This window comes from Brassica napus, chromosome C4, assembly GCF_020379485.1.
Source record: "Brassica napus cultivar Da-Ae chromosome C4, Da-Ae, whole genome shotgun sequence".
NCBI classification, from domain to species: domain Eukaryota; kingdom Viridiplantae; phylum Streptophyta; class Magnoliopsida; order Brassicales; family Brassicaceae; genus Brassica; species Brassica napus.
Window position 1 is genome coordinate 12,880,712 of NC_063447.1, and position 8,849 is coordinate 12,889,560.

Genomic DNA, 8,849 nt, shown 5'->3' on the forward strand with positions numbered 1-8,849 from the left:
GACATGCAACTTTGTTGATGATGTAGTTTATGGTTTCTGTTAGTATTATTCGTGTATTACCATCTGACTATATAATTTCTATAAAAATTATACATAATTTTTACCAAGATTAGAATTCAGATCAGCATACATAACCTCTGTAGTCAACAAAACATATATAAAATTTACAATATTGTGTATAATAGCAACCTCATATTAAATTTCCAATCACGATCGATTTTGGTGAGAATACATAAAAAGTATTATAGACAACTTGGAAGATAGCCAATCAAATGATCACCACTTGGTTTAATCATTTATGTTGGAAGTTATGTAACTTAACACGGTATCAGTGTCTGAGTCATACAGTCTAATGCAATCCACATCATTTAGACTCAAAATTGGCATCGGTCCTTGTCCAAAAATTCCAAAATTGATTCAAAGAACCATCAATTCGAAAATGCATATTACAAACAAAGTCTCTCACATAAATAATTAGAAAAAAATCTTAAATAATATATAAGAAAAATGGGTTAATCCAGTTAGGCTGAAAGTTTATGTAATTGAACATTACTATTCATAGGAAAGCTCACTAAGAGGCTATTGACCGATGAGTATTATTCCATTGCTGCTAGACCAGACAAAGGATACAGTCCAACTGTTCTTGTTCCAGTACACTTTTCAAACAGCAATGCATTCTATTTGGAAACAAAATAAACAGGCTCAAGCATGGCGAAAAACATCTCCCATCCACCCCAGCTGATCAAAACCATTGATAAAACAATCAGAAACCAACTCTCTACCATCAAACGGTTGAGTATAAGTATGACGAGAGACTAAGTATTTGGTTTGGCTCAAGCACTTAGTTAGATTACTATAGTCTATGTTTTTTATTATCTAATCTTTAAACAACAGTCACACATGATGTAAAAAAAATTTAGTAGAACTCCCTAAAGAAATTACGAGCACCGAAAGGATTATGTACAGCAATATATAACCAATAAAGTATATGCAGAATAAACAGGGAATAGGATTAGCTGGGATATGCATGTGGCACTTTGGCTCCCAAGCCAATAAAGCTTCTTTTTGTCCATATGGAATGGCGAATTTTCTTTAGATAAAACTTATAGGTTTGCTAACTAAGCTTTTCCCAAGTTAGTAATAATACAATAGTAGTTCTGTTTTTTTAATATGTCTTATCGTGATCTGGTCGGCCCCTATGAAATACACAACTAATATTACATAATAGACTAACTATTATATTGCATGATTCAAGTTTAGAATGTTTTCTCACTGATGTCAAAGAAATAGTTATATCGTCTGTTACGGTACTACCAAAAAAGTATTCAAAGAGAAAAATCACCAAAATAAGTTTCATTAAAGAATCAAAAAACTCTTCTGTCCATTGTTTTACATATATATAAATAATAAAAGAAAAATTAATTTTTATTTATAATTTCGAATTATATATTTTCAAATTCAAATTATTTTATAATTATTATTTTTACTTTTCTAAAAAAAATTATTTTTTTCCAATTTTTTTTTGAAACTATTTAAAAAACATTATTTTTATTTTTAAAATTTATTTTTTATTTTTAAAAATTTTAAATCTCACCCAAAATCCAACCTCTTAACTCTAAGCTCTAAAAGTATAGATTAATTAACCCTACGGATATAAGTGTATATTCAACTATTTAATGAAATATTTTGGTCATTTTAATCCTTAGGAACTATATTTGTGATAAAAAAAAATTTAAAGCTATTCAAGGGTATTTCTCAATTCATATTAGCCAAATAGCAGCAATTTCATTTTCACTAAAAATCAAACATAGAACATACGGTTTACGCGGTGCTCCAAATTAATCTTCACCACTAAGCTACAACTACTTAGTTACATTAATAGGTTTTATAGTTGCAATTATTTATTTGGTTACGTCGTCTAAAATTGGTTGGATTCTTTGTGTTGGGGAGGAAAAAGTAGGGCATAATACAACCCCACCAAGCGTGGCCAGTGTCTTCACTTCTCTGATAAAGAATCTAATTTTCTCTTTTTTAGATGTATGACAGCATGGGTTAAGAAAATTTTATATTATAGTATAAATATGTTTCTTATACAATTTTATAAGAAAACATAAAATAGACTTTGACAAAAAAACATAAAATAGCAAATTGAACGTGACGAAAGTGAAACTCGCAAAATCAATTCTACATTAATGTCTACATATGTGGAGCATGCATACAAAAACAATCGAAATTTATACAAATACAGGTAACGTTAAGGATAGTGAAGTGTTTAGCTGAGTCAACCCGAGTTTGGAGAATGGAAACACTTCCAAGTTATGGTCTGATAATGGGTCTCCAAGTGTCAATTCTTCCAATGAGAGCCAAAACATCCTCGAATTTGTAATTATCAAACTTCCCCATTTTCTGTGGGGTTTTTTTTTTTGAATTGAACTTTAAATTTAACTAAAAAAAACTTGGGAAAATTGCCAAAAGAGAACAAAAAAACAACATAATTGTCCATATGATATAAATCCAACCTCAAGTTGTCCCTATAGTATAATGTTTCCCATAATACCAAAAGTAACCTTTGATTAATCACATTAAACATAATTAATTGAATTTAAAAAAAAATGGAAAAAGGTTGGTTTAATATAGTTGCCAAAAGGGAAAAAAAAATTAAAAAAAAAAAGAAAATGAGATCTAAACATTTAACTTTCCCTAACTTCCGTAACCCTAACATCGATCTCTCCGACTCTCTCTTCCACGGCGAGCAAGATGGCGATTGTGTCTTCTCCTTTGTGTTTTCTCCGGTGAAATCAACGACGACTGCAGCCACCGGTGGAACCCCTTTCTCTTCTCCTACACACCGAAGGTAAACACCAAAGTTCTCCATCCAATTTCAGTCATAAAGTTTGTTCCTTTCTTCTTCTTGTTCTAATACTTTTCTCTGGATCTCTTTCTCTCTAGACAAACGCAAAGGAGATTTCAGTGCTTCTCTCGCCTCTCTCCGCCTCTCGCCGCCTCTCTCCGCCTCTCCGCTTCTCTCCGCCTCTCTCCGCTTCTCTCCGCCTCTCTCCGCTTGTCTCCGCCTCTCGCCGCCTCTCTCCGCCTCTCGCCGCCTCTCTCCGCCTCTTGCCGCCTCTCTGTGGTTGCGCCAAACTCTCAAACACCACATGTTGTATAGATACGCATTATAGAACAAGAGTTTGTGAAAATCACAAAACAAACTATAGAGAAATCATGGGGAAATCATAGATTGGTGAAGAAGAACATTCAAAATCGTTTTGTTTTTGATTTTTCACGAAGCAAATCAATGAAAACACGTTTTAGTAAGTTAGAATATTTTTAGAATAGTTTTAAAACTGCAACTTCCTTAATTTTCGAAAAAACAGTTTTTTTTATCCGTCGAAAGCACCTTCTACACTGTGTAGAACATAAAAAAATTCCAAAATGTAATTTCTACACTCTGTAGACGTTTGTGTATGGTTTAGATTTTGCATTCCTGATAACTTAGAATACTCCATAAAAATAGAAACATCTTTCTAAATAAAAGTAGCGATCATTACAAATAGTAGAATTCGTATTCTCCATATTTAGAATTATAGTAAAAAGTAGGTTGTACGTTCTAAAAAAGTACATGGATATGTTCATTCTAGAATTAATTTTCTACTCTCACGTTTTGTGTAGAAAATGAATTCTACTTTTAGTAGAACGTAATTTGAAAAAATTATTTATTATGTTTTTCAACCCAAAAAAAATATGTGTTTGTGTAAATGAGTGTTTTATTAATTGCTTATATTTTTAATAATTTTTTTGATTCTTAAAACTATTTATTTCATTAATTTTAACATATGGAAAGGGTAAAAGAGAGAAAAAATGGTAAAAAATAAATTTATACTATAGGGACAACTATATTGTTTTTTTGTTCTTTTTTGGCAATTTTCCCAAAAAAAAATTACATAATTGTTTTGAAATTTAAATCAACATTACTCGTTTAAACTTATTTTCCTATGCTTCACAACTCCTTTAATCTTCTATTTTGTGCTGAACCAGTATGTTAACCCTCCATCAAAATCTGTATCTCCCTTCCTTCTAATAGTTGCCGGCCTATTTCTCATATTCTTCTCAATCATCTTAGTCAAATGCTCCACTGTTAAAGCTGCTTCACCATGTCTCCTTCGATTTCTTTCCCTCCATAAGCTATATACAATTGATTGCATAGCATATCTGATAATGAATCTCTGTATCTTCCGCATCCCTGCCTCAGTACATATTCTTATCAGATTTACCCAGCTCACTGTAAAATCACTTCTCAATACTCCATTCATCAGCTTCTCCCATACTTTTGTTGGAAAAGAGCATTCAAAAAATAGATGCTCCCTTGTTTCCATCAGATCATTTCATAATATACATGATGTATCTATATTTCCATTTCATAATCTCATACGATCACCTGTTGGAAGTCTATCGTGTAATGCAGTAGAACGAAAGAGAATTTTGGTGTAGCATGCTTAAACCATACTGCTTCATGCCAGCTACAAGGGAGAGATGTCTTTCTCTGATGATCTGCCATGTCTCGCCTGACAAGAAAGTTTTTTTGAATTTTCCTTTTTCATCCTTACATAGAGATACATCCTCTTCTTGCACCATATTACCTTTGTACTTCTTAATCTTTTCCTCAATTTTATTCAACAAAGTAACACGATGACTTCTTCTTCTATGCTTCCAACTCTATTCCATTGTCGCATTACTTGGGATACCCAAATCAATGTGAGCACCTCCATTTAATAAATCTTTTAAGCACCCTAGAGAGGACCAAGATTCATACCAAAATGATGTTCTTCTGCCATTTTTAACCTCCACTCGATAAAGTTGTTTAGTTATTTCTCTATATTTCAGAATCTTCTTCCACGTCCACGAACCGGTTTGGGTGCTTTCCTTTATCATCCATATCGAACCTTTTCTGATGAGACATGCTTTGATCCAACTCACCCAGAGAGATTGAGATGAGAGAATTCACCATATTAGTTTTAAACAGCATACCAAGTTTGTCTCCTTCAGTGGCCTTAATCCTAATCCTCCCTCCTTCTATCCTTCTAAGCTATCTTAGCTTTCCTGCCTTTAAGATCCGGCCATTTTCTGTGGTTACCCTTTCAATCTCTTCATATGCATCGACTACATCGAATTGTCGAAGGATCATCTAACCCAATGATATTGGGCTTGAGCCCATTTAAATTTCTGGCTCAAAGAAATATGTTAATTGCCAGTTTTGATTATTTATTGGTATGTTCCTATATCAATTGTATTTGTTGGTTATGATAATGTATTAGGCTTGGCCATAAAACTATAGTTCAGTGAGCTTGTAATTTATTTTTTCTCCAGCATTTAATATGGAAGCTCTTTTTTTTTGTGTCAACGAATATGGAAGCTCTTCTCTCAAAAATTTTTACACAAATACACCCTTTTATTTCTAGTACGGGTGGGTAAAAAAACCAAACCGAACGGAGTCAAACCAAACCGAACGGAGTCAAACCGATATAAACCAAACCAAAGTATATTATCCAATAGTTTGGTTTAAGATTTTTCCATCCCGAACAAACCGAACCGAAACTAATCCAAACCGAACCGAGCTAAACTGAACCAAGAAACCAATGTGTTTTTGTTATTATTTGAATTAAACATACTAGCAATATACAATATACTAAAATCCTAACACTAAAGTCACTATTAACTTTATATTAGATTTAGTTTACATATTTATTTTTAAGAAGCAAAAAATCTTGAAAACCCACAAAAACGTTTATAAGACACAATCAAACCAAACTTAGCTAAAGTAAATAGAAAACTAAAAACCGAACATTGTTAAGATTTTGTTTCAGTTTTATATTAGATTTAACTTACATAGTTTATTTTTAAGAAGCATTATTAATGATTTTTTTAATTTACTTTAGTTAACTTTGATTTGATTAAGTTTTTATAAACTTTTTGTATTGTGTTTTAAAGGTTTTTATTTTTATTTTATATTGGAATTAGTTTACAAAGTTTAATTTTTCATATTCACCAACATGACGATTTCATGACCATGTGTTTTAAAATATTATTTCTCTTAAAAAAATAAACTAAAAGAACCCGATTAAACCGAACCGAAACACAAACCAAACTGAATACAAACCAAACCGAACCGAAACACAAACCAAACTGAATACAAAAAATACCGAAACCGATCCAAACCAAACTAATTATGGTTTACTTCAGTTGAAAAAAAATCTATAATCGAATTAACCAAACCGAACCCAAACCGAACCAATAAAATAACTGAAGTTCCCACCCCTACTTTCCAGCATCGTCGTCACTAGAACTAGGGGTGGGAAAAAACCAATAAGAAATGAACCAAACCGAACCGAACAGAACCAACCCAACCGGAGTTAAACTGAACCAAACCAAACCTTGTTCTTTACATAACCCATTTGGTTCATGTTTTACTCAACCCGAATGGTTTGGTTTGGTTTGGTCTTAAACACCGAACCAAACTGATAACCCAATATGTTTTTATATATTAATAAATAATATATATATATATATATATATATATATTAACATATTGTGAAATTATTTAGTTAGAGCTACATTTTCCTTTTTCCCTTTACTTCTAATACGTAGTATCTAAAGATTGTACTTAAAACAAAACCTAAAAAGTATAATCTTCTAAAGTTGTCGACGTCTCTCATTCATCGTAGACTCTCCAATTTCAACTTTCTAAAAGTAAGATTATCTAACATATATACGTTTTTCTAGGACCAATAAAGACTAAAGTAGATGCAAATACTCTATTAGTTAAACGGTTCTGGAATGCTTACAAGTCTTCGTCACCAACATATTTCATAACCAAACCGAACTTACACCAAAAACCAAACCATAATTGATATAGGCACAGAAACCACACCTGAACCAGGGGCCAACCGGATGCACCATTCAGCCAACTGAAGGACCAACCAGGATATGTGTTTCATCAAAACGGCGTATCTCACCAACCAAGAAGAATTTTGCCATGAAACCAATTTTCATACATTCTACCTCAACAAGGAGCCAGGAACAATTGAAATCATCGTCAAAGCTACTCTTACCAAAAAGATATGAATTTTACAAACTGGAGGTTCCCCAGCCCGTATATCTGCGAGTATCCGAGTTTAGAAGTTTCTGCAAGCCCAATAAAAAAGCGTTCTGACCAAAAACAACTCATGGAATTCAAGATGGACCTATATTTCCAACAAGCCAAGAATGAGGAGAAAAGTCCACGGAAATATGGAGTTATGGCCCATTTCTCTAAACCGGTCAAACCAGTTCTGCAATTGGCTAATTTGGAGTCTCACCGGTTCAATCTTAGTCAAACCAAACAATGGCGACCAGGAGAGGTTTATAATCATCTGGGAAGTATATCCAATGATCAAGAAGGAGTAGAAGAGTTCTTACCATGCACCAGAGTCCACATGATCAGGAGGATCTATTTTTGGCCACACTTACCTTATTTGGAGTCTCAAGCATTCAAACTTCAACAGCTATATTGCTTTCAGTTTATGGACGAGATCAGCACTTATCAAGCTCCTAGGAAGGTTCCAAAGAAGTTATTTTATCCCCTTAAACCATCCAGATTCAAAGGAACTCAAGCCAAGACAAAATCCCAAAACTATCTCTCCAACGGCTAAATTTCGATCATGATCAGCACCATTGCAGTCTTTTGTTTATTTTTGTTTCCTTTCTTTTCATATGACCGTTTGGTCTATGTCTAAGGTCATTCTCTATATAAACAGACTCATTTGTACATTTTAGATTCACATTTCAATCAATAAAAAAAGTATACATATGTATTTTCAGTCAAAGAGTGTTCTTTGAGTTGTTCTTTAGCTTCTAAGTGTGAGGTACATTAGGAGACTATAGAGATCGTGGTTCATAGGTTCATTGAGAGATTCAGGAGCCTTGAGACACATATTGAAAGACTCAATCAACACCCATGGATTGAGAGAGTCAATCATTATCTATCCAACATCATCCCTCCATCATCCATCTTCAAACAACTATTCATCAATCATTCCATCCCTCTATCTTTTCATTTTATGTTCTTATTTTTAATTATTCATAAACTCATTGTTCTTCATTTATTTTCAGGTTAGATTGGATTCAAAGGAACAGCAAGTTGGTCATCTTCACCATCTTTCCATCCGGTCTTCATCCTTACCGATAAGATCGAACCATCGACCATTCAACCCATAGACCCAGCTTCCGTGCCTGCAACAATAATAAAGTGAACCGAACTAAATTTAATCCAAACTAAACTCAAACCAAACCCAAACCAAAGCTACTTCGGTTTTGATTGGGTTGAGTTTTACAAAACTAAACCGATATGCCCACCCCTAACTGAACCATAACAGGCTTGCTCAATAATCGAACACCCCATATGAGGAAAAATGTCCTACTAGCACCAGGTTTGAACTTAGATTTTTGGTGGTGTGGCAACAAAGACGGAGTAGCATTGACCCACTTGTTCCTTTCCACACGAAGACATTTACTGAATTATAAATCATTTAATCTTGTACAATACACTACATAAACTTGGGCACACGAAGGATACTTGCATACACTACTAAATAATATGACATATTAGACATCAATATCCGAAATGCAAAAAAAAAAAAAAATTACTTTGGGCTGTGCTCTATCCATCACTGTGAAATTCCTACCTAACAAGTAATACACAAACAAATTTATGGCCATTTAAAGGGACAAAAAAAACCATAAGCATAATACATTTCTAAGAGAAGAATATCATTAAAAGAAATTAGATTCCAACTTCAAATGTACAAAAAATTCAA